Source organism: Trichechus manatus, unplaced genomic scaffold, assembly GCF_000243295.1.
Source record: "Trichechus manatus latirostris isolate Lorelei unplaced genomic scaffold, TriManLat1.0 scaffold00086, whole genome shotgun sequence".
Classification (NCBI taxonomy): domain Eukaryota; kingdom Metazoa; phylum Chordata; class Mammalia; order Sirenia; family Trichechidae; genus Trichechus; species Trichechus manatus.
Genome location: NW_004444022.1, coordinates 5364343 through 5392090, shown reverse-complemented (window position 1 = coordinate 5392090; position 27748 = coordinate 5364343). Strand labels below are relative to the sequence as shown.

Sequence of the window (27748 nt, the reverse complement as noted above, 5' to 3'; positions counted from 1 at the left end):
AAATTTTTGAAATGGTGTATCTTTGGCTATGTGTATTTTCACCAAAAAAAAGGTTGAGAAGTTAGAGGGTTGACATGTTGTGGGGTTGTCAACCAAAGTCATAAAACAATGTGTACTACTGTTTCATGAGAAACTATTTGTTCTGTAAGCCTTCACCTGAAGTACAATAAAAAAAAAGAACAAAAAAAAAGGCTTCATCAAAATATTAAAAAGACAATGTACAGACTGGGAAAAAAATTTTGGCTAGGACAAATCTCTAAAATCTACAAGACACGGCAAAACCTCAACAGCAAAAAGACAAATAACCCAATTAAAAAATGGGCAAAGGGTATGAACAGTCACTTCACCAAAAAAGATATTCAGGCAGCTAACAGACACATGAAGAAATGCTCACGATCATTATCCATTAGATAAATGCAGATCAAAGCTACAATGATATATCTCACCCCAACAAAGCTAGCATTAATGCAAAAAGAAAAAACACTGAAAATAACAAACCCTGGAGAGGTTGTGGAGATTCTGGAATACTTATACACAGTTGGTGGGAATGTAAAATGGTACAACCCCTTTGGAAATCTATTAGGCTCTTCCTTAAAAAGCTAGAAATAGAAGTACCATACAAGCCAGCTATCCCGCTCCTTGAAATATATCCTAGGGAAACAAGAGCCGTCACATGAATAGATATATGCACACACCCATGTTCCTCACAGCACTGTTCACAATAGCAAAAATGTGGAAGCAACATAGGTTCCCATCGACAGGTGAATGGATAAACAAACTATGGTATATCCACAGACTGGAATATTATGCAACAATAAAGAACAATGATGAAGCTGTGAAACATCATATAATGTGGTGGAACGTGGAACTTATTATACTGAGTGGATTTAGTCAGTCATATGACAAATACTGTATAAGACCACTATTATAAGAACTCAAGAAAAGGTTTAAATACAGAAGAAAACATTCTTTGATGGTTATGGGGGTGGAGAGGGAGGGTGAGGGTTATTCACTAACTAGATAGTAGATAAGAGTCATCTTAGGTGAAGGGAAGGACAGCACACACTACAGAGGAAGCCCGCACAACTGGACTAAACAAAAGCTGAGACGTATCCTGAATACAATCAAATACTTTCAGAGACAGAGTAGCAGTGATGGGGGTCTGGGGACCATGATTTCAGGGGACTTCTAGGTCAATTGGCTTAACAAAGCTTATTAAGAAAATGTTCTACATCCTACTTTGGTGAGTGGCGTCTGGGGTCTTAAAAGCTTGCATGTGGCCATCTAAGATGCATCAATTGGTCCCAACCACTTGGAGTAAACGAGAATGAAGAACAACATAGTCACAAGGAAAGTATTGGCCCAAAAGACAGAATGGGCCACATAAACTGGGGACTTCATCAGCCTGAGACCAGAAGAACTAGATGGTGTCCCGCTATCACCAATGAAAGTCATGATAAGGAACACAACAGAGGGTCCCTGATGTAGCAGTAGAACGATGAGATGCAGAACTCAAATTCTAGTAAGAAGACCAGACTTAGTGGTCTGATTAAGACTGGAGGTGCTCCAGAAATCATGGCCCCTGGTCTCTCTATCACCCCAGAACTAAAACAATTTTCGAGGTCAACTCTTCAGACAGGGATTGGACTGGACTGTGGGACATAAAGTGAAACTTGTGAAGAATGTTCCTGTTAGTCAAGAAGATATAAGAGACCAAAGGGGTGGCTTCTGTCCAGAGGTGAGATGGGAAGGCAGAGAGAGTTAGGAGCTGGTTGAATGCTCATGGGGAATCAGGGGCAGAGGGGAGGAGAATGCTGTCGCAGAATGGGGTGAGCAGTTGGGGTCTCATAACAATGTATGTAAAAAAAATTCTGTATGGGAGACTAACTTGAAATGTAAACTTCATTTATTTAAAAAAAAAAAATCTAATATTCAGAATTAACCAAGAGTTAAGAGAAAGCAGACAAAAATGAGGAAAAATAGACAAATTCATGGAGAATACAGACAAAAATTGGAAGAATTCTAGAAAATAGTATAGGAACAAAATGTTAAAATAATTTCACAACTAGAAATCATACAAAAACAACAATTAGAGATCAAAAAGATAAACAACAAGATTTCAGAAATGGACAGTATTGTAGAAGGGCTGAGGAGCAAGTTTGAAATGATGGAAGATAGGATCAGTGAAATTGAATACGAACACTTGGCTAAAACTCTGCTTGAAGAAAAATCAGAAAAAAGAACAAAGAAAAATGAAGAAACTCTGAGAATTATGTGGGATACAATCAAAAGCAAAAATCTGTGAGTGATCAGGGTTCTAGAACAGGGGGAGGAAACAGAAAACACAGAGAGGATTGTTGAAGAATTGCTGACAGAAGACTTCCCCAATATCATGCAAGACGAAAAACTGACCATCCAAGAAGCTCAACAAACCCCATATAGGATAGACCCCAAAAGAAAATTACCAAGGCATATCATAATCACACTCACCAAAACCAAAGACAAACAAAGAATCCTGAGAGCAGCTCGTGAAAAACAAAAAGTCACATACAGGGGAGAAACAATAAGACTATACTCGGATTATTTGGCAGAAACCATGCAGGCAAGAAGGCAATGGGATGACATATATAAAACCTTGAAAGAAAAAAATTGCCAGCCAAGAATAATATATCCTGCAAAACTCTCGTTCAAATATGATGGTGAAATTAGGTCATTTCCAGATAAACAGAAATTAAGGGACTATGTAAAAACCAAACCAAACTTACAAGACTTAGTAAAGGGAGTCCTTCGATCTGAGAACAAACAACATCAGACCACAGACTGAATCTAGGACACAGGATTGTACTAGCCAGATATCAACCTAAGAAATTAACTCTTAAGGACTATCCAAAACCAAAAGAATTACAACAGGGAACCAGAGAGGTTAATCTGTAAATGACAACAGCATCAGAACAATAAAAGAGGGAATAAACAGTGTAGGTATAGAACCTTCTAATGGAGAGGAAGGCAAGACGATGCCAAATAATAATAGACTGGTTCAAATCTAGGAAGATAAGGGTAAGTTTCAAGGTAACCCCAAAGAAAGTTAACAAACCTACTCATCAAAATAAAGAAGAAAAACAAAGTCTCAGTAAAAACAAAACCTACAGAAATAAAAGAAATGAAAAAAAAATCCACAAACAAAAGGAACTCACCACAGGAGAGTAAGAGGAACAAAGAAAATGTCAACACTAACATGAATAGATATATGCACACACCCATGTTCCTCACAGCACTGTTCACAATAGCAAAAAGATGGTTCCGATCAACAGATGAATGGATAAACAAACTATGGTACATACACACAATGGAGTACTATGCAACGAGAAAGAACATCAATGAATCTGTGAAGCATCTCATAACATGGATGAAACTGGAGGACATTATGCTGGGTGAAATAAGCCAATCACAAAATGACAAATATTGTATGAAACCTCTACTGTAAAAACTCATGAAAACGTTTACACACAAAAAGTAACAATCTTTGTTGGTTACAATGATGGGAGGTGTGAGGGGAAAATACTACACAGACAATAGATAAGTGGTAACTTTGGTGAAGAGTAAGACAGTATGCAATACTGGAGAAGCCAGCACAACTTGTACAAGGAAAGGTCATGGAAGCTCCACAGACACTTCTAAGCTCCCTGAGGGACTGAATTGCTGGGCGGAGGGCTGTGGGGACCATAGTCTCAGGGAACATCTAGCTCAGTTGGCATGACACAGTTTATAAAGAAAATGTTCTACATTCTACCTTGGTGAGTAACCTCTGGGATCTTAAAAGCCTGTGAGAAGCCATCTAAGATACTCCACTGGTCTCACCCCTTTGGGAGCAAGGGAGAATGAAGAGAACAAGAGACAAAGAAAAGGTTTGTCCAAAGGACTAATGGACCACAGCTACCACAGCCGCCACCCGACTGAGTCCAGTACAGCTAGATGGTGCCGGGTTACCACCACTGAATGCTCTGACCGGGATCACAATAGAGGGTCCTGGACAGAGCTAGGAAAGGATGTAGTACAAAATTTTAACTCACAAAAAAAGAACAAATTTACTGGCTTGACAAAGTGGAGAAACCCCGGGAGTATGGCCCTCGGACACCCTGTTAGCTCAATAATGAAATCACTCCCAAGGTTCACCGTTCAGCCAAAGATTAGACAGCATCATAAAACAAAACGGGAATAATGAGGCACAGCAGTCCAGGGACAAGGACTAGAAGGCAGGAGGGGACAGGAAAGCTGGTGATAGGGAACCCAACGTTGAGAAAGGAGAGTGTTGACATGTCATGGGGCTGTTAACAATTGTTATAGGGCAATATGTGTACTAACTGTTTAATGAGAAACTATTTGTTCTGTAAACCTTCATCTAAGGTACAAAATAAAAAGGAATTATCTATGTGAAAGCAAATTGACAACAGCAACTCAGAAGGCTTGATGGGAAGCTTAGGCGGTAGTGAGCTGAAGATAATGGTTATGGAATGATTTGGAAAAGAATAGTGAGAATAACAGCACAACTGGAAGAATGTAATCGATGCCACTGAATTGTACATGTAGAAACTTTTGAAATGGTGTAACTTTGGCTATGTGTATTTTCACCAAAAAAGGTCCTCTAAGTTCGAAAAGGGAGAGTGTTGACATGTCGTGCGGTTGGTAACCAATGTCATAAAACAATATGTGTACTGACTGTTTAATGAGAAACTATTTGTTCTGTAAACCTTCATCTAAAGTACAATAAAGAAATTTTTAAAAAATACTGGCAAACAGAATCCATCAGTATATTAAACAAGTCATACAGCCTGACCAAGTGGGATTTATTTCAGGAATGGAAGGATGGTTCAACATTAGAAAATCAATGAATGTAATACACCACTTCAATAAAACAGAGGAAAAGAACCACATGTTCATCTCTATGGATGCAGAAAAAGCATCTGTTAATATCCAACAACCTTTCTTGATGAAAACTCTCAACCAAATTGGAATAGATAGGATGTCCTTCAATATGCTTAAGGGCTTATATGAAAAACCAACAGCCAACTTTGTACTTAATGGAAAAAATTGTGAGTTTTCCCATCAAAATCAGGAAGAAAAGTGGGTGCCCACTCGCACCTCTCTTATTCAATATTGTATTAGAAGTTTCAGCCAGAGCAATAAGATAAGAAAAAGAGATAAAATGTATCCAAATTGGAAAAGAAATAAAATTACCTCTATTCACAGATGAAATGAGCCTATATAGAGAAAATACCGAAGAATTCACAAGAAAACTTCTAAAGCTAGTAGAGGAATTAGCAAAGTTGCAGAGAACAAAGTCAACAAACAAAACTCAGTTGTGTTTCTATACACCAGCAACAAGAAATTTGAAAGGCAAATTAGGGAAAGGATTCCATTTACAATATAATTTAAGAGAATAAAATACCTTCCATTAAATTTAACCAGGGATATGAAAGTCTTATACAATGAAAATTATAAAATCCTGCTGCAAGGGATTAAAGAAAACTTAAGTATATGAAAAGATATTCCATGTTCATGGACTGGAAGACTTAATATTGTTAAGAGATCAAGACTACCCAAATCAACCTATAAATCCAGTGCAGTCCTGTTCAAAATTCCAACAGCTTTCCTTGAAGAAATGGAAAAACCAATTCACAATTTCATATTGAATGGCAAGAGTGCCTGAATAGTTATAGAAATTTTGATGAACAAAGTAGGACTCACACTTCCCAATTTCAAAATGGATGGTACTGCTAGAGTAATCAAAACAGCCTGGTACAGGTACAATAATAAACACACAGACCTATGAAATAGAATTATAATAATAGACACATAGACCTATGAAATAGAATTGAGATTCCAGAAAAAACCCACATGTCTATGATCAACTGATTTTTGACAAGGGTGTTATGTCCATTCAATGGGGTGAGAGAATCTCTTCAATAAATGGTGTTCAGAAAATTGGATTTCAACATGCAGAAAAATTAAACAGGATTCATCCTCACAAGATACACAAAAATAAACAAATTGAAAATGCATTAAGAATCTAAATGTGAAAACTAAAACCTTAAAATACTTAGAAGAAAATGCAGGGGCAAGGCTGTTGAGTCTAGCTTTTAACAGTGGGTTATATAATAACTAAAGCATGAAAAACAAAAGAAAAAATAAATAGGATCTCTTAAAAATCAAATGCTTTTTCATGAAAAGGCTTTAGTGAAAAAGTGAAAAGAGAAGCTATAAATAGGGAGAATATCTTTAGAAACCATGCATTCTAACAATTTCATAACCTATATATATATATATATAACATATATTATATATATAACATATATATATATTATATATATATATAACTTCAACAATTTAACAACTAAAAAAGACAAATAACCAAACAAAAAATGGGAAAAGGCCTTGAATAGATATTTCACCAAAGAAGATATTCAAATACCATCACACACATGAAAATATGCTCAAAGTCATTAGCCATCAGAGAGATGCAAATCAAAGTGACAATGGGATACCATTTCACTCCTACTAAGATGGCTAAGATAAAAAACGAAAACAAACAAAACAAAAAATAAGAAATGTTGGTGAGGATGTAGGGAAATTGAAACCCTTATCTATTGCTGATGGGAATGCAAAACGGAATTGCTGTTGAGGAAAACACTGTGGTGGTTCCTCAAAAAACTAAAAATAGTGCTACCCAGCAATTCCACTACCCAAAATCAAACCAAACCCGTTGCTGTCAAGTCGATTCCGACCTATACCGACCCCATAGGACAGAGTAACTACCATAGGGTTTACAAAGAGCAGCTGGTGGATTCCAACTGCCGACTTTTTAGTTAGCAGCCAAGTTCTTAACCACTGTGCAACCAGGGCTCCAACAATATACCCAAGGGACTTGAAAGCGGTGACTTGAACAGATATATGTACACCAGTGTTCATTGCAGCACTATTCACAATAGCCAAAATGTAGAAGCTACTTAAATACTCATCAACAGAAAAATGGATGAACAAAATATGTACATACATACAATGGAATACTGTTGATGTTGTTAGGTGCTGTTCAGCCGTTCCAGCTCATAGTGACCCTATGTACAACAGAGCGAAACACTGCCCGGTACTGCATCATCCTCACAATCGTTATTATGCTTAAGTCCATGGTTGCAGGCACTGTGTCAATCCATCTCGTTGAGGGTCTTCATTTTTTTTTGCTGACACTCTACTTTACCAAGCATGATGTCCTGGTCCAGGAACTGTTCCCTCCTGATACCATGTCCAAAGCATGTGAGACGTACTCTCACCATCCTTGCTTCTAGTGAGCATTCTGGCTGTACTTCTTCAAGATAAATTTGTTCATTCTTCTGGCACTCCACAACATATTCAGTACTCTTCTCCAACACCATAATTCAAAGGCATCAATTCTTCTTCAGTCTTCCTTATACATTGTCCCCCTCCCATCCCTGGTAACCATCAAATATTTTTGGTTTCTGTGTGTAAACCTTTTACTTCTTCTTTATAATAGTGGTCTCATACAATATTTGTTATTTTATGATTGACTTATTTCACTCAGCATAAATATCCTCCAAATTCATCCAAGATGTGAGATGTTTTGTGGATTCATCACTATTCTTTATCATTGTGTAGTATTCCATTGTGTGTATGTACCACACTATGGGTTATACCTCAACATAAAGAAAACGAAAATCCTCACAACTGGACCAGTAAGCAACATCATGATAAACGGAGAAAAGATCGATGTTTTCAAGGATTTCATTTTACTTGGATCCACAATCAACTCCCATGGAAGTAGCAGTCAGGAAATCAAATGACGTTTTGCATCGGGCAAATCTACTGCAAAAGACCTCTTCCAAGTGTTAAAAAGCAAAGATGTCAGTTTGAAGACTAAGGTACACCTGAACCAAACCATGATATTTTCAATTGCCTCATATGCATGTGAAAGCTGGACAATGAATAAGGAAGACCAAAGAAGAATTGACGCTTTTGAATTCTCGGTTGGCGAAGAATATTGAGTATACCATGAACTGCCAGAAGAACAAACAAGTCTGTCTTGAACTACAGCCAGGGTACTCCTTGGAAGGAAGGATGGCTGACTTCCTTTCACATACTTTGGACATGTTATCAGGACGGATCAGTCCCTGGAGAAGAACATCATGCTTGGTAAGGTAGAGGGTCAGCAAAAAAGAGGAATACCCTCAACGAGATGGATTGACACAGCGGCTGCAACAATAGGCTCAAACATAGCAATGTTGTGAGGAAGGCACAGGACCAGGAAATTTTTTGTTCTGTTGTACATAGGGTCTCTATGAGTGGGAACTGACTCAACAGTACCTAACAACAACCACAACAACAACTACAGTTTGTTAATCCATTCATCTGTTGATGGGTACTTAGGTTGTTTCCATCTTTTTACTATTGTGAATAATGCTGCAATGAACATGGTTGTGCATGTGTTTATTCCTTTCACAGCTCTGATTGTTTTAGGGTATATACCTAGGAATGAGTTTCCTTGGTCCTATGGTATTTGTATCTCTAGCTTTTTAAGGAAGTGTCATACCATTTTCCATAGTGGTTGTAGCATTTTACATTCCCGCCAGAAGTGTGTAAGAGTTTGTCTCTCTACAACCTATACAATATTTGTAATTTTCTGGTTTTTTAAATTAATGCCTGTAAAGTCAAGGTGAGACGGTATCTCATTTTAGTTTTGACTTACATTTCTTTAATGGCTAATAATCAAGCATTTTTCGTGTGTTTGTTAGCCATCTGAAATCTTCTTTGATGAAGGGTCTGTTCATATCCTTCATCCATTTTTAAATTGGATTTTTTTTTGTTTTTTTTTGTTATTGAAGTGCTGAAGTTTTCTAAAAAATTTGAGATTAGACCCTTGTCGGATATGTCATAGCCAAAAATTTATTCACATTGTGTAAGTTCTCTTTTTACTTTTTGGAAAAATCTTTTGATAGGCATTAAGTGTTTAATTTTAAGAGGCCCATTTATCTAGTTCATTTTCTGCTGTTTGTGCATTTTTAGTTATGTTTGGTATTTTATTTATGCCATATATTAGAACCCTTAGCCTTGTCACTATTTTCTCTTCCCTGATCTTTTTCATTTTTGGTTTTATATTTAGGTCTTTGATAGATTTTGTTTAGTTTTTGTGTATGGTGTGAGATATGGGTCCTGTTTAATTTTTTTTTTAAATGGACATCCAGTTTTGCCAGCACCATTTGTTAAAGAGACTGTCTTTTCCCTATGTAATTGGCTTTCGGCCCTTTGTCAAAGATCAGTTGTCCATAAGTGGATGGACTTAGGTCTGGGTTCTCAATTCTGTTCCATTGTTCTATGTGTCTGTTTTTTATTCCAGTACCAGGCTGTTTTAACCACTGTGGCAGTATAGTAGATTCTGAGATTAGGTAGCATGAGGCCTCCCACTTTGTTCTTCTTCTTTAATAATACTTTACTTATCCAGGGCCTTTTCCCATTCCATATAAATTTGGTGATTAGATTTTCCATCTCATTAAAGAATTCTGTTGGAATTTGTATCAGGATTGCATTGTATCTGTAGATCGCTTTACATATTATCGGTATTTTCACAATGTTGAGTTTTCCTATCCATGAGCATGGTATGTTTTTTTCCATTTATGTAGGTCTCTGTTGGTTTTTTGCAATAGTATTTTGTAGTTTTCTTTATATAAGTCTTTTATGTCCTTGGTTAGATTCATTCCTAAGTAGTTTGTCTTTTTATGTGCTATTACAAATGGTACTGTTTTACTGATTTCCATTTCAAAGTTCTCTTTGTTAGTGTATAGGAATCCAACTGATTTTTGTATGTTTATCTTGTATCCTGCTACTCTGCTGAATCTATTAGTTCCAGTAGCTTTCTTGCAGAATCTTTGGGGGTTTCTATGTATAGAATCTTATCATCTATAAATATGAATAGTTTTACTTCTTCCTTACCAATTTGGATGCCCTTTATTTCTGTTTCTTGCCTTATTGTTCTAGCTAGGACTTCCAGCACAATGTTGAATAAGAGTAGTGATAAATGACATCCTTGTCAGGTTCCCATTCTCAAACGGAAGGCTTTCAGTCTCTCTCCATTGAGAATAGCATTGGCTGTTGGTTTTGTATCAATGTTCTTTATTATGTTGAGGAATTTCCCTCATATCCCTATTTTTCTCAGAGATTTTATCAGGAATGGGTGATGGACTTTATCAAATGCCTTTTCAGCTTTGATTGAGATGATCATATGATTCTTTTCTTTTGTTTTATGTATGTGGTATTTTATGTTGATTGATTTTCTAATGTTGAACCATCCTTGCATGCCTGGTATGAATCCCACTTGATTGTGATATATTAATTTTTGATATGCTGTTGAATTCTATGGGCTATAATTTTGTTGAGAATTTTTGTGTCTGTATTCATGAGGGATAACCCAAAACCAAATCCACTTCCATCAAGTCAGTCCCGACTCATATCATAGTGGCCCTATATGACAGAGTAGAACTGCTCCATGTGGTTTCCAAGGCTGTAATCTTTGCGTAAGCAGACTGTCACATCTTTCTCCCATGGAGTGGTTGGTGGGTTCGAAGTGCTGGCCTTTTGATTAGCAGACAAGAGTCTAACCACTGTACCACCAGGGCTCCATCTATTCATCAGGGATATTGTACTGTAATTTTCTTCTCTTTTTTGTGGTGTCTTTGCCTGGCTTTGGTATTAGGGTTATGCTAGCTTCATAGAATGAATTCAGGAGTATTCCTTCCTTTTCCATACTCTGAAATAGTTTGAATAGTATTGATGCGAGCTCTTCTCTGAATGTTCTTAGCATTCTTCTGGAAGCCGCCTGAGCCAGGGTTTTTTGTTTTTGTTTTTTTTTTTTTGGTGTGGGGAGATATTTTTATTACGTCTTCAAGCTCTTCTTTTCTTATGAGTCTGTTCAGTTTTTCTATCTCAGTTTGTGTTAGTTTAAGTAGGTAGTGTGTTTCTAGAAATTTCTCCATTTCCTCTAGGTTTTCAAATTTGTTGGAGTACAATTTTTCATAGTATTCTGTTATGATCCTTTTTATTTCAGTTGGTTCAGTTGCAGCGAAATCCATCTCATTTCTTCTTCAGGTTATTTGATTCCTTTCCTGCTTTTCTTTTGTCAGTTTGTCCAACGGTTTGTCAATTTTGTTGACACTTTCAAAGAACCAACTTCTGGTGTTGTTGATTCTTTCTATTGTTTTTCTGTTCTCTATTTCATTTATTTCTGCTCTAGTTCTTAGTATTTCCTTTCTTCTGTGTCTGTGAGCTTCTTTTGCTGCTTTCTTTCTATTTGTTTGAGTTGTAAGGTTAATGTTTTGATTTCTCCCTTTCTTCTTTTTTGATGTATGTTTACTGCTATAAATTGACCTCTGAGCACTTCTTTTGCTGTGTCCCAAATGTTTTGGTAAGGTGTGTTTTCATTCTCATTTGATTCCATCTTTGATTTCTTCTATTACCCAGTAGTTTTTAAGAAAGGTGTTATTCAGTTTCCATGTATTTGAATTTTTTTCCCTTCTATTCCTGTTATTTTTAATTTTATCACATTGTGATCAGAGAAAATGCTTTTTATTAGTGCGATGTTTTGGATTTTGTTAAGGTTTGCTTTGTGGATTAAAATGTTGTCTATTCTGGAGAATGTTCTGTGTGCACTGGAAAAAGAATGCATACTTTGCTGCTGTTGGGTAGAGTGTTCTATCTATGTCTATAAGGTAAAGTTGGTTGATTTTGGCTGTTAGATCTTCTGTATCTTTGTTGAGTTTCTTTCTTTATGTTCTGTCCTTTACCGAGAGTTGTGTGTTGAATTCTCCTACTATTATTGTGAACTATCAATTTCTCTTTTAAATGCTGTTAGAGATTGTTTTATGCATTTTGTAGCCCTGTCATTGGGTGTATATATATTTATTACGGTTGTGTCCTCCTGATAGATTGACCCCTTAATCACTATATAATGTCCTTCCTTATATTTTATGGTGGATTTTGCCTTAAAGTATATTTTATCAAAAAATTAATATTGCCATTTTGATTAATATTGTCTATTTCTAAAATTTTATCGTTAATCTTTTGGATTTCTAGTTGTTGTTTTTTTTTTTCATTTTTTTATTGCTATAATTAAATGAAGTTTACATTTCAAGTGAGTCTCCCTTACAGAATTTTTTTTACATACATTGTTATGAGACCCCAACTGCTCACCCTATTCTGCGACAGCACACTCCTCCCCTCTGCCCCTGATTACCCATGAACATTCAACCAGCTCCTAACTCTCTCTGCCTTCCCATCTCACCTCTGGACAGAAGCCTCCTCTTTGGTCTCTTGTATATACTTGTCTAAGAGGCACATTCTTCACAAGTATCACTTTATGTCCCACAGTCCAGTCCAATCCCTGTCTAAAGAGTTGGCCTCAGAAATTGTTTTAGTTCTGGGGTGATGGAGAAACCAGGGGCCATGCTTTCCGGGGCATCTCCAGTCTTAGTCAGACCATTAAGTCTGGTCTTCATATTAGAATTTGAGTTCTGCATCCCATCATTCTACTGCTCCATCAGGGACCCTCTGTTGTGTTCCCTGTCAGGATGTTCATTGGTGGTAGCTGGGCACCATCGAGTTCTTCTGGTCTCAGGCTGTTGAAGTCTCTGGTTTATGTGGCCCATTCTGTCTCTTGAGCCAATACTTTCCATGTGTCTTTGGTGTTCTTCGTTCTCCTTTCTAGTTGTTGTTTTTGTATGGTTTCTAATTGTCTATTTATTTTGTTGTTTTGTTCTTGTATTGTTTTCCTGAATTCTTCTATTGCTTTGTGTGCATTTTCCTTGATTTTGTCTATGTTTTCCTTGGTTTTTGTCTGTATTTTCCTTGATCTGTTTATTGAACTCTTGGAAAGTCCTATAATTCATCTTTTGCATTCCTTTTCAGGTAGTTCCATTGCTATTTCTTCCTCCAGAGGGTTTTCTGGTTCTCTGTTTTAGTCATTTGCTGGAGCCATCTTGTCCTATTTCTTTATGTGGTTTGGTATTGTCTCCAAGACATCAAGAAGTTATTATATTTATTTATATATTGTATGTTTATTTGCTGTGTCCTGAAGTTTTGTTTTGATATATCTGAGATTAGGCTGGGTGTGTGCACTACTCTGGTGGCTAATATGGTCACATTGAAACTCTTACCTCCTGTCTCCAGGGTGGTGGGACAGCGAGGGGGTGTGTCAGTGTGGGTCTCTGTTCACTGGTCTTGCAGGCTCCTGAGGGTGCATCTGGTGTTTCTAGTGAGGGGATGTATCTCTCTGGTCACCTGGCCAGGGGTGCACGCATTGTTCTCTCTGGTCACTGGGTTGCATGTTGTGTGTGCACTCTGCCGATTGCTGGGTGGTCAGAGCTAGGGTGCCCAGGTCATCATCACTGGCTGTGTAATTGTGGAAACTCTCAACAGTCCTGGGTGGGCTGGACTGCACAGGCATATTCAGAGCTGGTACAGCCTCTGGTTGCAGGGGGCCACTGCAGGGGGCAAGGCAGGGGGGATGTCACCTGCACACAGATGTCTGGTTGTAGGGCATGTCACTTTCTGCTAGAGCACATCATGGGGGAGGTAGTGCAGCTTATCCTCAAGTCCCTGGCACAGATGACTGTAGGTAGTAGGAGGCACCACTTGTCCTCGTGTCCCTGGTGTGTGTGGCTGGAGACAGCAGGGGGCACTGCTGTTCTTCAGGCCCCTGGCACAAGTGGCTGTAGGGAGTGGGAGGCAACACCAGCCCTCAGATCCCTGGTCTGGGTGGCCATAGGGAGTGGGAGGCACCACCAGACTTCAGGTCCCTGTCACGGGGTGCCTGAATGTGTAGGAGGCACCCTCGTCCTCAGACCCCTGGTGCTGGTGGCCAAAGGGAGTAAGAGGCATCACCAGCACTCAGGCCCCTGTTACAGATGGCTAGAGTGCGTAGGATGCATTGCAGGCCCATGGGTCCCAGGCTTAAGTGGCTGAGCAAAGGGGCAGGTGCCTCCAGTCCATGGGCTCCCCAAGTAAGGGGCCAGGAGGTGGCAAATGCTGCTGGACGGTGATTGTGTGTGGGGAGTGGGATGGTTAAGGAGGATGGGGCAGTCCCATGGGTCCCCAGGTCTCTGGCACAGGAGACAGGTGGGCGTGGTGGGTTGTCATGGATTGAATTGTGTCCCACAAAGATATGTCAACTTGGTTAGGCCATGATTCCTAGTATTGTGTGGTTGTCGTCCAATTTGTGATTGATGTAATTTTCCTATACTGTAAATCCTAATCTCTGCCTGTGGTTAATGAGGCAAGATTAGGTTATGTTAAAGAGGATTAGACTGAGAGGTAACACACTTACTCAGGTCACATACCTGATCTAATGTAAAGAGAGTTTCCCTGGTGTGTAGCCTGCATCACCTTTTATCTCACAAGAGATAAAAGAGAGAAACAAGCAGAGAGACATAGGGGACAGCATACCACCAAGAAAGCAGCACTAGGAGCAGAGTGCATCCTTTGGACCCAGGATCCCTGCACTGAGAAGCTCCTCAACCAGGGGAAGATTGATGACAAAGACCTTCCTCCAGAGCCAACAGAAAGAGAAAGCTTTTTCCTGGAACTGACACCCTGAATTTGGACTACTAGTCTACTAGACTAAGAAAGAATAAATTTCTCTTTGTTAAAGCCATCCACTTATGGTATTTCTGTTATAGCAGCACTAGATAACTAAGACAGGTGGAGTGCTTGCACTTAACTTTTACAGGGTGGGAAGAACACTCCTGCCTGGATCTGGATGTGAATGCAGAGTCACTCCTGCTGACTGCACCAGGTGATGGGGGTTTCTTCTTGGAACGCTGCTTGCTTTGTCTCAATATGGCCACACTGTGCAGGTTTGGCAAGCAGGGCACTGGCAATCTGTAATTCTCCATGTCCACTATTTTTGTGCTCTCTCTCCTTCCACTTGGCTCTCTGATTCTTCAGCCTTATCTTTGATGCTCAGAGTTCCAAAGTTGTCATCTATATCTGATTCACTTGTTTTCTCGGGTCTTTGTAGTAAGAGGGATGTTGCAAAGTGTCTGACTACTCCACCACCTTGGACTGCCTCTGCAGAACTGGCAAAGCAGTTTTGACATATAGCTGAACAAACTCCAGCCAGAATGTTTTGATTAGGCTTCAAAGCCTGAGAATCATCTTCCATGGCTCTTAGCTCAGCCTTCAGAGGTCTTTGTTTTGTACTCCAGATTTCATTCTCTGGGCTCTCTTTTTCACCCTCTGAGTTATCCATCCTTTTTCATGAAAGGTAGCACTTGTTTGAAGCTGAGTAGTTATATCAGACTGCTTACTGCCTGTCTTAGGCTCTTATGTAAGCCATAACAAAATACCAAAAAGTGGGTAGCTTTAAAAAACACAAATTTATTTTCTCACAGTTCTGGAGGCTAAAATCAGGTTTTTACCATGTCAATTTCTTCTCAGGTCTTTAAGAGTGGAACTATTCCATCATTTTCTTCTAGTTTCTGGTGGCTTCCAGCAATCCTTGGCATTCCTTTGCTGCTTATATATGCATCTATCTCCATTGTCACTGGCATCTATCTTCTCTCTGTGTGTGACTCCCTTTTATAAGCCACCACTCAGAAGGGATAGGACCTACCCTACTGTCTTGGTCATCTAGTGCTACTATAACAGAAATACCATAAGTGGATGGCTTTAACAAAGAGAAATTTATTTTCTCACAGTCTAGTAGGCTACAAGTCCAAATTCAGGGTGTCAGCTCCAGGGGAGGGCTTTCTCTCTCTGTTGGTCTTCTCATCAATCTTCCCTCAGACTAGGAGATTTTGCACGAAGGGACCCAGGTCCAAAGGATGCACTGTGCTCCTGGCACTGCTTTCTTGGTGGTATGAGGTTCCCCACTCTCAGCTTGCTTCCCTTTCCTTTATCTCTTGTAAGATAAAACGTGGTGTAGGCCACACCCCAGGGAAACTCCCTTCACATTGGATCAGGGATGTGACCTTAGTAAGGGTGTTACCATCCCACCCTAATCCTCTTTAACATAAAATTACAATCACAAAATGGAGGACAACCACACAATACTGGGAATCATGGCCCAGCCAAATTGATACATTTTTGAGGGGACATAATTCAATCCATGACACCTACTCAGCTATTACTTCATTTAATCTAAGTATAACAAAAGAAAAACGCTAATTCCAAACAAGATCACATTCACAGGTACAGGGGTTAGGACTTCAATATATCTGTTTTTAATTTTTTAAATTGTGTAGGGGCACAATTCAATCCATAACACTGCCAGTAGAATTTTAGGGGTTGGATAGACTTCTTTCTTTTTTTATTGAGGTAAGTATATATATATAAAACAAAACATTTGCCATTTCAACATTTTTTACATGTACAATTCAGTGACATTAATTACATTCATCATGTTGTGAAACAATCAGTAGTATCTGTTTCTAAATGTTTCCATCACCTTTAAGAGAAGTTCAGTGTCCCTGAAGCAATGACTCCTTCTTTCCCCCACTCTTCCTCCTTTGGTACCCTTAACAAACTTTAGTCTTTATACATTTGCCTATTCTAGATATTTCATATAAATGTTTAATATTTGTATTTTTGTGACTGACTTATTTCATTCAGGATGTTTTCAGGGTTAATCCATGTTGCAGTATGTATCAGGACTTTATTTCTTTTCATGGCTGAGTCGTATTCAATTGTGTATGTGTACAACACTTTGTTTATCCATTCATCTGTTGATAAACATTTAGGTTGTTGCCACAGTTTGGCTACTGTGAACGGTGTTACAATTAACATTGGTGTACAAGTATCTGTGTGTTCCTACTTTCAAATCTTTGGTGATACACCTAGGAGAACAATTGTTGGATCCTATGGTAATTCCATGTTTAACTTTTTGAGTAGCCGTAGTTTTCAAACTGTTTTCCACCGCATCTGTAACATTTTAAAGTCCCACAAGCAATGGATGAAGATTCCAATTTCTCCACATCCTCAGCAGCACCTGCTGTTTTTTTTTCTTTCTTTTCTTTTTTTTTATCATACCCATCATAGTGGGAATGAAGTGATTATCATATTGTGGTTTTGATTTGCATTTTTATGATGAATATAAATGTTGAGCTTTTTTCATGTGTTTTTTGTCCATTTGTATTTTTTCTTGGTGAAATATCTATTCAGGTCTTTGTCTATTTTTTGATTGGGTTTGTCTTTTTGTTGGTAAGTTGTTGGAGTTCTTTATACATTCTGGATATTAAACCCTTATCATATATATGGTTCTGCCCCAAATTTCCCACTTACTAAATTGTCTCTTCACTTTGTTGATAAAGTCCTTTGATGAATAAGTGTTCTTAATTTTTATTCACTCCAGTTTATCTATTTTATCTTTTGTTGCTCATGCTTGTGATGTCATAGCTAAGAATCTATAGTTAAAAACTATGTCCCAAGGCATTGCCCCTATGATTTCCTAAGAGTTTTATGGTTTTAGTTCTTACATTTAGATCCTTGATCCATTTTGACTTAATTTTGGTTTAGGGTGTGAAGTATGGGAGCAGTTTAATTCTTTTACATGTGGAAATCAAGTTGTCCCAGCATCACTTATTAAAGAGACTATTCTTTTCCCCATTGGATAGACTTAGCAAGTTTGTTGAAAATCAATTGATATACAATTTGTTTCAGAACTCTCAATTCCATTAAATTATTCTATTTGTCTATTATATCAGTACCACATTTTTTGATTACTGTAGCTTTTGTAGTATGTTTTAAAAATGGAAAGTGTGATTTCCCCTACTTTGTTTTTCTTTTTCAAGTTTACTATGGCTATTCTAGGCCCATGGCAGTTCTATATATATTTGAATGTGACCTTTTCCATTTCTGCAAGTAGGATGTTGGAACTTTGATGGGAATTGCATTGAATCTATAGAATGCTTTGGGTAGTACAGACATCTTAACAATATTAAGTGTTCCAATCCATGAACATGGAAAGTCTTGTTTAGGTCTTCTTTAATTTCATTCAGTTATATTTTGTAGTTTTCAGTGTTCAAGTCTTCTACTTCCTTGGTTTAATTTATTCTTAGGAATTTTATTCTTTTGATGCTATTGCAAATGAAATTGTTTCCTTTATTTCTTTTTCAGAATGCACGCTGTTGATGTGTAGAAACTACAACAAATTTGGTATGCTGACCTTGTATCCTGCTGCTTTGCTGCATTCTATGTTAACTCTAGCAGCTTTCTTGTGAATTCTTTGGGATATATACATACATACACACACATATATCTTAAAAATATATAGTTGTATTTTTCCTTCCCAGTTTGGTTATCTTTTTTTTTTTTTTTTTTCCTTCCCTAATTGCCCTGGCTAGGACTTGCAGCACAACATTGAATAACAGTGGTGACACTGAGCATTCTTGTCTTGTTCCTGACTTTAAGAGGAAAGCTCTCAGTCTTTCTTCATTAAGTATAATGTTAGCTGTCAGTTTTTCATAGATGCTCATTTTCATATTCAAGAATTCTCCTTTCTATTTTTAGCATGTTGAGTGTTTTTATCACGAAAGGATGTTATATTTTGTTAAATTCTTCTTTGTGTCAACTGAGATGATCATGTAGCTCTTTTCCTTTGTTCTGTTAATAGGGTGTATTACATTGATTTTATAATGTTGAATAACCTTTGCATTCCTGATATAAATCTCACTTAATCCGGTGTATAACCCTTTTAATATGCTGCGGGATTTATTTTAGTAGTGTTTTGTTGAGGATTTTGCATGTGTATTCATGTGTAGTTTTCTTTTTTATGGTGTCTTTCTGTCTTTGATGTCAAAGTTATGCTAGCCTCATAAAATGAGTTAGGAAGTTTTTCCTCCTCTTCTATGTTTTTGAGGAGTTTAAGAATGATTGTGGTTACTTTTCTATAAATGTTTGGTGGAATTCCCCAGTGAAACCATCTGATCCAGGATTTCCTTAATTTGGAGGTTTTTGATTAGGTTTTTGATTGATTCAATTTCTTGACTTCTGTTAGGTTTGTTGAGTTCTTCTTGAGTTAATGAAGGAAGTTTATGTGTTTCCTGAAATTTATCCATTTCCTCTAGGTTATCAAATTTGTTAATGTACAAATGTTCATAGTATTCGCTTCTGATCATTTTTATTTTGATAGGGTTGATTTTAATGCTCCCACTTTCATTTCTGATTTTATGTATTTGGATCTTCTCTCTCTCTCTTTTTTTTTTTTTTTTTAGTCATTCTAGCTATAGGTTTGTCAAATTTATCCTTTTAAAATTCATCTTCTGGTTTCAATTACTACTCTTCATTGTTTTTCTACACTCTATTTTATATATCTCTTCTCTGATCTTTGTTGTTTACCTCCTTCAGGTAGCTTTGGTCTTGGTTTGTTTTTTGGCTCTTCAAGTCATAATATTAAGTTGTTGATATTATATCTTTTTTCTTTTTTAACGTAAACATTCATCATTATTCATTCCCCTCTTAACCCTGCCTTTGCTGCATCCCACAAATTTTGGTATGCTGTGCTTACATTTTCATTCTACTCTGGTATTTACTGATTTATCTCTTGATTTCTTCTTCATTTTTTTACAGTGTGTTGTTTAATTTTTGTATATTAGTATATTTTCTAGTTTTCCTTCTTTTATTAATTTCTAATTTCACTCCATTGTAGTTGGAAAATATACTTTGTTTTATTTCAGTCTTTTTAAATTTATTGAGACTTTTGCTGTGAGTTAACACATGATATAACTTGGATAACAATCCATGGGCCCCAGAGAAAAGTGTATATTGTGATATTTGTTAAGTGGAGTGTTCTAGATATGTCTGTTAGGTCTAATTGGTTTATAGTGTTGTTCATATCCCTTATTTCCTTATTGATCTTCTTTCTAGATGCTCTGTCCAAATTGAAAGTGGTGTATTGATGTCTCCAACTATTTTTATAGAACTGTTATTTCTCCCTTAATTCCGTCAGTGTTTGATTTCTGTATTTTCTGGCTCTAATGTTTGGTTCATACATATTTATAATTGTTATATTTTATTGATGCTTTTATTATTACAGAATGACATTTTTCTCTTAGGATGTATTTTGACTAAAAGTCCATTTTAGCTAAAATTAAAAATCATGACCACAGCTCTCTTTTAGGTATTTTTTGTGTGGAATATGTTTATCTTATCCTTTCACTTTCAACCTGGTTTCCCCTTTGTGTCTAACATGCAGTTCTTGTAGACACAGTATGGTTAGATAATGTCTTAGGCTGGGTTCTCTACAGAAGAAAAACCAGTAAAGTGTATAAAAACATAGATATAGAAAGAGATTTATATTAAGGAAATGGCTCATGTGGTTTTTAGAGGTTATAACTTCCTAAGTCCTTGGGGCATGAAAGAGGCTTCTCCTGATTCACATAGCCACAGGGGCTGGTGAACCCAAGATTGGCAGGCCAGAAAGCAGGGCTGTTGCAGGCTTCTTCTGATTCATGTAGCCTCAGGGGCTGGTGAACTCAAGATCAGCAGGCCAGAGAGCAGGGTTGTTGCTTACAGGCTGTGAAGATTGACGAAGCTCAAGATCAGCAGGCAAGAATATAGGTACGCTGCTAGCTCAAGTCCCAAGAACTGGAGGTCAGATGAAGAGGAGCCAGCTCCAGGATCCAGAATGAGTAAAGGCCTTGGCAAGGAGAGCAGAAAGGATGAGGCAGCAGAGGACTGAGAGATGAAGATTGAGGGGGCAGTGAACCACCACAGGCCCTGCCCCCTCTGGTAACCTACAGCAGATCCCATCGTGTGGGTGATCACGTATCAAATCTCAACAGGGAAGTGATCACAACATTATACGATGGCCAAAACACTGAGAATCATGTCCCAGCCAAGTTGACACACAATCTTAACCATCACAGATCATATTTTCTTTTTTATTTATTCTGCTACTTTCTGCCTTTATTTATGTATTATTTGTCTGTATAGACAAAGTTCACTCTGAGCTTGTAAGCTAAATTGCCATTAGCATTGCACATAGAAATACAAACCCTAAACAAGCATGTATTGATCATTTTTTAAAGTTACTTTGTCGATGGTAAACTTGAAGTGAATATCATGGGAGAAAAGAGTTGCTAAAAAGGAATGTTTGGAAAATGAGAGGCTTCATCTGGCTGAGCTGTTCTGAGAAGGTTTCACATGTAAGATGTAAAATCTTGATGAAAATTCTTAAATGTCAGATGTCATGTGTTTTGCAGACAGGAGGTAAAAGCAATCCAGGCTAGGGGGAAAATTCCTAAACAAATGTCTTAAATCTAAATTTGAAGCAGATTTCTCAATTAAAATAGAAAACTAACTTAAAATCCTGCCAAGACTCACAATTATCTGATCACTTTGATCAATATTAATTTGTGAACAAACCTGGAATGAAGCCAAGGCAGCTTTTCCCATTTTCTCTTTTTAATTTTTTTATTTGTGTGTGTGTGTGAAAGTATACACAACCAATGATATAACATTTCAACAATTTCTACAACTACAATTCAGTGACATTGGTTACATTCTTCAATTTGTGCTACCATTCTCACTATCCATTTCCACATTATTCCATCACCATTATCTTAAACTCACTGCCCCTTAAGCTTCCCATCCAACCTCTTTAGTTGTTGTCATTTTGATCTCACATAGATATTTCTTTAAAAGAGCACAGTACTCAAAGTAGAGGTACTTTACTATTTTTTTTAAGAAAAGCTATTTTTGTTTCAAAGAAGACTTTGAAGATCGTATTGGATTAAGGTTTAAAGTTTAAAGATTAGACCCCAGCTCCTTCACCGGAGCTTGGCATGTGGCTGTTGCGGCTGTTGCGAGGTGCCGCCTCAGCTAGCCTGGGCTCCAGGCTGCACGCCCTGCCCCCGGTCCAGAGCCAGCTACAGCCTCAACTCGGACTCCGGCTCCGACCCTGTGGCCGAATGCAGCGTTCTGGGCCAAGTGGACTTCTATGAGTGCTTCTCGCAGTCCCTACTCTCCATGAAGCAGTTCCTAGACTTCGTATCTTTGTGAAAAGACCTCATTTGTGTTTCTGCGGCAAGAGTTGCCTGTTAGATTGGCGAACATGATGAAAGAAATAAGTCTCCTTCCAGATAATCTTCTCAAGACGCCATCAGTTCAATTGGTACAAAGCTGATATATCCAGAGTCTTCAGGAGCTTATTGATTTTTAAGGACAAAAGCGCTGAAGATGCTAAAGCTATTTATGACTTTACAGATACTGTGATATGGATCAGGAACCGACACCATGACGTCATTCCCATAATGGCCCAGGGGGTGATTGAGTATAAGGAGAGCTTCAGGAAGGATCCTGTCACCAGCCAGACTGTTCAGTACTTTTTGGATCATTTCTACATGAGTCGTATTTCAGTTAGAATGTTACTCAGTCAGCACTCCTTATTGTTTGGTGGGTAAGGCAAAGGAAGTCCATCTCATCGAAAACACATTGGAAGCATAACTCCAAACTGTAACGTAGCTGAAGTTATCAAAGACAGCTATGAAAATGCTAGACGTCTATGTGATTTATATTACATTAACTCTCCTGAACTGGAACTTGAAGAACTAAATACAAAATCACCAGGACAACCAATACAAGTGGTTTATGTACCATTCCATCTCTATTACATGGTGTTTGAACTTTGCAAAAATGCAGTGAGAGCCACTATGAAATACCATTCCGACAAAGGTGTTTACTCCCCTACTGTAAGTTCACATCACACTAGATAATGAGGATTTGACTGTGAAGATGAGCGATCATGGAGGTGGTGTTCCTCTGAGGAAAACTGACAGACTCTTCAACTACATGTATTCAACTGCACCCTAGCCTTGTGTTGAAATGTCCTGAGCAGTGCCCCTGGCTGGTTTTTGTTATGGATTGCCCATATCTCGTCTTTACGCACAGTACTTCCAAGGAGACCTAAAGCTGTATTCCTTGGAAGACTATGGGACAGATACAGTTATCTACACTAAGGCTCTGTCAACAGAATCAATAGAAAGACTCCCAGTGTACAACAAAGTTGTGTGGAAGTATTACAACAACAACCAGAAGGCTGATGACTAGTGCATCCAAGCAGAGAACCGAAAGACAATATTCTGCAGTGCCTAGATACACTTGGGACACCTGGAAAATCCAAACATGGATTTTTTTACAAAATTTGGAATGGATGGTGTTCAAAACTTCATTAGATCAAATACTTCACATGTCTTTTTCATAATTAACTGTTTGGGTAGAATACATGGAAACCGAATACCATTTATGCCTGTTAAACTTTCTAAAGGATAAACTGTGCCTATTTTACACTTATATTTTCACAGTTAGTTGAGCATATTTTTAAACAACTATGTTTGGGTCCACTTTCCTCTTTATGGTTGACTTCAGAAGCATGGAAGTTTTTGGGTTTCTACAGGAAGCTATGTAGTTTTTAAAAATAATTTTCATGTATGTCTGCTAGAAACATTTTCTTAATAAAACTGACTAGCTAGCCATATTTTTGTGATTTGGAGGAGTTCTGCCAATGACAACTATAAGATGATCTTTAAGTACCAGTGACTGACTACAAGTAAAGCAGAACACAGGTGACCTGTAAGTGTAGAACCTGCTACCTTTCAGCATGTACACACATTGTCTTAGCTCTGAAGTTAATTTATCATTTCAAAAATTTTCTTGCAAAATATTGCAATGAGTGGTTCTGTAGGTCTAAGCTAAGTTCAGAGGCAACTACTCTCAATGTGCATGAGGTTAATGCAAGGGGGCATTTTAATCTCAAAAACAAGCAAACTAGTGACTACTAAAATTCTAGACATGATGTGGAGGATAAGCTGTAAATCCCAAATGAATTGGTTATTGAAAATACCTGGGGAAGCTTTTGAGCAACAGTTTTTTCCAGATCCTACCCCAGACATACTGAATCAATCTGTAGGGCTTGAACCTGGAGTCTCAAGTGTTAAAAAGCTTCCTAGGTGAGCCTGATGCTTAGCTTAATTAGGAAACCACTCTTTTAAAGTGAATAGTGATACCACATTCACTAAGTTAACAGACAGTTGTTTGACTTTTTATTTCTGCCTATTTACAGGTAAGATTTCTAGACTGTAAGAGAAAGAACCAGAATCTCAGGCCTGGTGCAACTAAAATACAAAGCATCAGATTAGAAGGAGAACAAAATGACTGTAGGAGAATAGTCAGATAACTGAAGGATCAGAACCATAAATGCATAAGTCCTGACATAAGAACATATATTTTATCAAAATATACAGACTCAGTTAACAGGAAAAAGTCATCTTGGGTTCACCACAACAATCCTTTACATTTGTATGGTAATTTATAGTTTACAAATACTTTGACATATAATAACTCTACTGGTCTTCAAAACAGTGAGAATCAGAGCAGGTGGGATCATCCTTGTTTTGAGACTCACAGTTTGGCCCGAAGTTGCAAGAAATTTGAGCTAGGGGCCAAGCTATGTCTGTGGACCACTCGATCAACTGCAAAGTCTGGGAGACAGTGATGTTAGGAGACTGTTTTTAGTAATACCTTATCTACTTTTAAGTGACAGGGCAATACATTGAAAAGTTGAATCTTAATTGTTTAAAATACAGCTGTCACTTAAACGGGAAAACTTTATTTATCTGGGAAATGCATTAAGTTGGAACACCCCATTCTCAAAAACATTATGTAAACTTAGGGACTTCCGGGAAACATGAACTATAGACAGAAGCACCATGCCGTCCCTCCACAGCAAAGGTCAAAAAAACTAAGTAAAACAGAGACAAACATCAATCCTGAAACCTTAAGCATCAAATGAAGAGATAAAGAACTCAGCCAAGCACCAAATGGAATAAGAAACTGACAGAGAACAGAGAGCGAGGATAAATACATGCAGAGGTCCCCTATCAGCTAACTCAGCATGGATCTGCCATCTTGGGCTCCTATCGGAGATCAACGAACGGGGTTACGAGAAAGCAGCTTCATGGAGCTTCCAGCAGGAGACAGAACAACCAGTAACCAGCAATATATGCTTTCCCACCTCCCACCCTTCTTCACCTCCACTTGGCCTCCTCTGCTTCCTGCAGCCATGGTCTCTTGGCCAGGAAGCACCAGTTTCACCCTGGCGCCACTTGGATTCCATCTACCTGTACTGGCCGGCTCCCTGAGTGCCATTTGTTGGATGTTGATGTTACTTTTTTCAGCTTCTTTTCATTTCTTCCTTACCTTGCACCACTTCCCTCTCTTGTCTTTCAAATACTTGGCTCCTTATGCCATCTTTGCTTCTTCCTGAAAGGCTGTGAAGCACTGCTCAACAGTGAAACTGCTTCTCTGCCCGTGCCACCACCCTGGTGGGATCTCCGGGGCTTTTGATTGTTTCTTTGTTCTGATTTGCTCTGTTTTGATTTGTTTGATTTCTTTTTCTTTTCTCAGGTTGGGAGCCCATTCTAGCCATGCAGTACCGTATGGCTTGGGAGCTACTTCCTTACTCTGTGCAGAAGGCAGTGGGATCACTGGGGGCATTTCTTTTTTCTTGCTTTTTTTGTTTTTGTTTTGGGGGTATTTGTTTCTTTTGTTTTCTTGTTTCTCTTTTTCCCTTTTTGTCTTTCTACCTTTCCAGTTTCTCATCTCTCTATACTTACTTTCTCTTCCTCTCTCCTGAATATCTGGTGCTGTGTGACAACTCTACCCTTTCTAGCCAGGTTGTCCTTCATGGCTTGGGAGCAACTTCCCCAGTCCTTGCACTGGAACCAGTGGGATACCTGGGGAGCTTTTCCTTTTTTTCCTAATTTTTATTTATTCATTTCTTTTTATGCTTTTTCTTTTTTCTTTTTGTTTTTCTCCATTTCTCAGTCTCTCATCTCTCCACTCCAATAGAAAGCTCCCTTAGCACTCTTTTTTGTTTATTTGTTTGTATGTTTTTGGCTCCTGTTGCTCTCTCCTCTCTCTCGTCTTTCCCATACCCATCTTAGCTCCACACATCACCATCTCCCCTTTTCTTCCTGCCTACCTGCACCATGTGCTGAACATCACACTCCCCAGAAGCTCAGGCGTGCCCGAACAGAACCTGCCCCACACTGATTCATGGACCACCCTCTAGGCCCTACTCTGTGCCACAAAGAACCCATCCCAGCAACTCTCCTTCAGCTGGACTTGTCCTGATGCACCATAACTGAGTGACTGCCCCTGCTAATTGGATGAGGAGGAGAAAAGTATCATGCCCAGAGACGAGCAAACAACAAAGAATGTACAGATCACCTGCTCAGACATAACCAAATAAAACAAAAAAGCATGATGAAACAAACAAATCTACAATCAATAAATGAAGAAAATAACTACAGAATGTCCCGAAGACAGTATACAATATCAAAACACAAAAAAAGGACAGGATGGCTCCATTAGGCACTCAAAATAAAACACCAGATGACTTTCCAATAGAAGAAAAAGAACTAGAACTACCTGATAGGGAATACAAATCTCTAATACTCAGAGCTATCCAAGAGTTGAAGCAAAAAGTGGACAAAAATGAGAAAAAATAGACAAATTCTTGGAAAAGGCAGACAAATTTATGAAAAATACAGACCAAAAAATGGAAGAATTCAAGAAAATAATACAAGAAAAAAATGTCAAAATAAATTCAAAACTAGAAATTATAACACAAAAAATAGGAATCCAAAAGATGAACAACAAGATTTCAGAAATGAACCATGTCATAGAAGGGCTGAGGAGCAGGTTTGAAACAATAGAAGACAGGATCAGTGAAATCGAAGGCAAACACTTCGCTACAACTCTGACGAAAAATCAGAAAAAGGAAGGAAGAAAAATGGAGAAACCCTTTAAATTATGTGGGATACAATCCAAAGGAAAAATCTGTGAGTGATTTGAGTTCCAGAAGAGTGGGAGAAAATAGGAAACACAGGATCATTGAAGAACTTCCCCAATATCATGAAAGATAAAAAGCTGACCATCCAAGAAGCTCAAAGAAACCCCATATAAGATAGACTCCAAAACAAAATCACCAAAGCATATCATAATCACACTTACTAAAATCAAAGACATCAAAAAATCCTGAGAGCAGATCGAGAAAAACAAAAGTCACATACAGAGGAGAAACAATAAGACTAAGCTCTGATTATTTGGCAGAAACCATGCAGGCAAGAAGGCAATGGGATGAAATATATAAAACCTTGAGAGAAAAGAAAAATGTCATCCAAGAATAAAATATGCAAAACTCTCATTCAAACTTGATGGTGAAATTAGGACATTTCCAGAAAAACAGACATTAAGGAACTATGAAAAAACTAAACCAAACTAACAAGAATTATTAAAGGGAGTCCTGCAATCTGAGAACAAACAACATTAGACCACAGCCTGAATCTAGGATGCAAGATCGTACCAGCCAGATACCAACCTAGGAAATGAACTCTCAGGTTCTATCCAAAACCAAAAGAATTACAACAGGGAACCAGAGGGTTAATCTGTAAATGACAATAACATCAGAACAATAATGAGGGGATAAACAGTGTAGGTATAGAAACTTCTAAAGGAGAGGAAGGGAAGGCAATATTAATAATAGACTGGTTCAAATATAGGAATATAAGGGTAAATTTCAACATAACCCCAAAGAAAGTTAACAAACCTACTCATCAAAATAAAGAAAAAAAAACATAAAGTCTCAGTAAAAACAAAACCTACAAAAACAAAAGAAATGAAAAAAATCCACAAA

The 27748-nt window shown here is 38.0% G+C and overlaps 1 pseudogene; it reads left to right on the top strand.

Annotated features, from left to right (window-relative positions):
- LOC101350988 (pyruvate dehydrogenase (acetyl-transferring) kinase isozyme 1, mitochondrial pseudogene) overlaps positions 1-23100 on the top strand; it is a 91883-nt pseudogene extending 68783 nt beyond the window's left edge.
- Positions 23101-27748: the final 4648 nt, after the last annotated feature.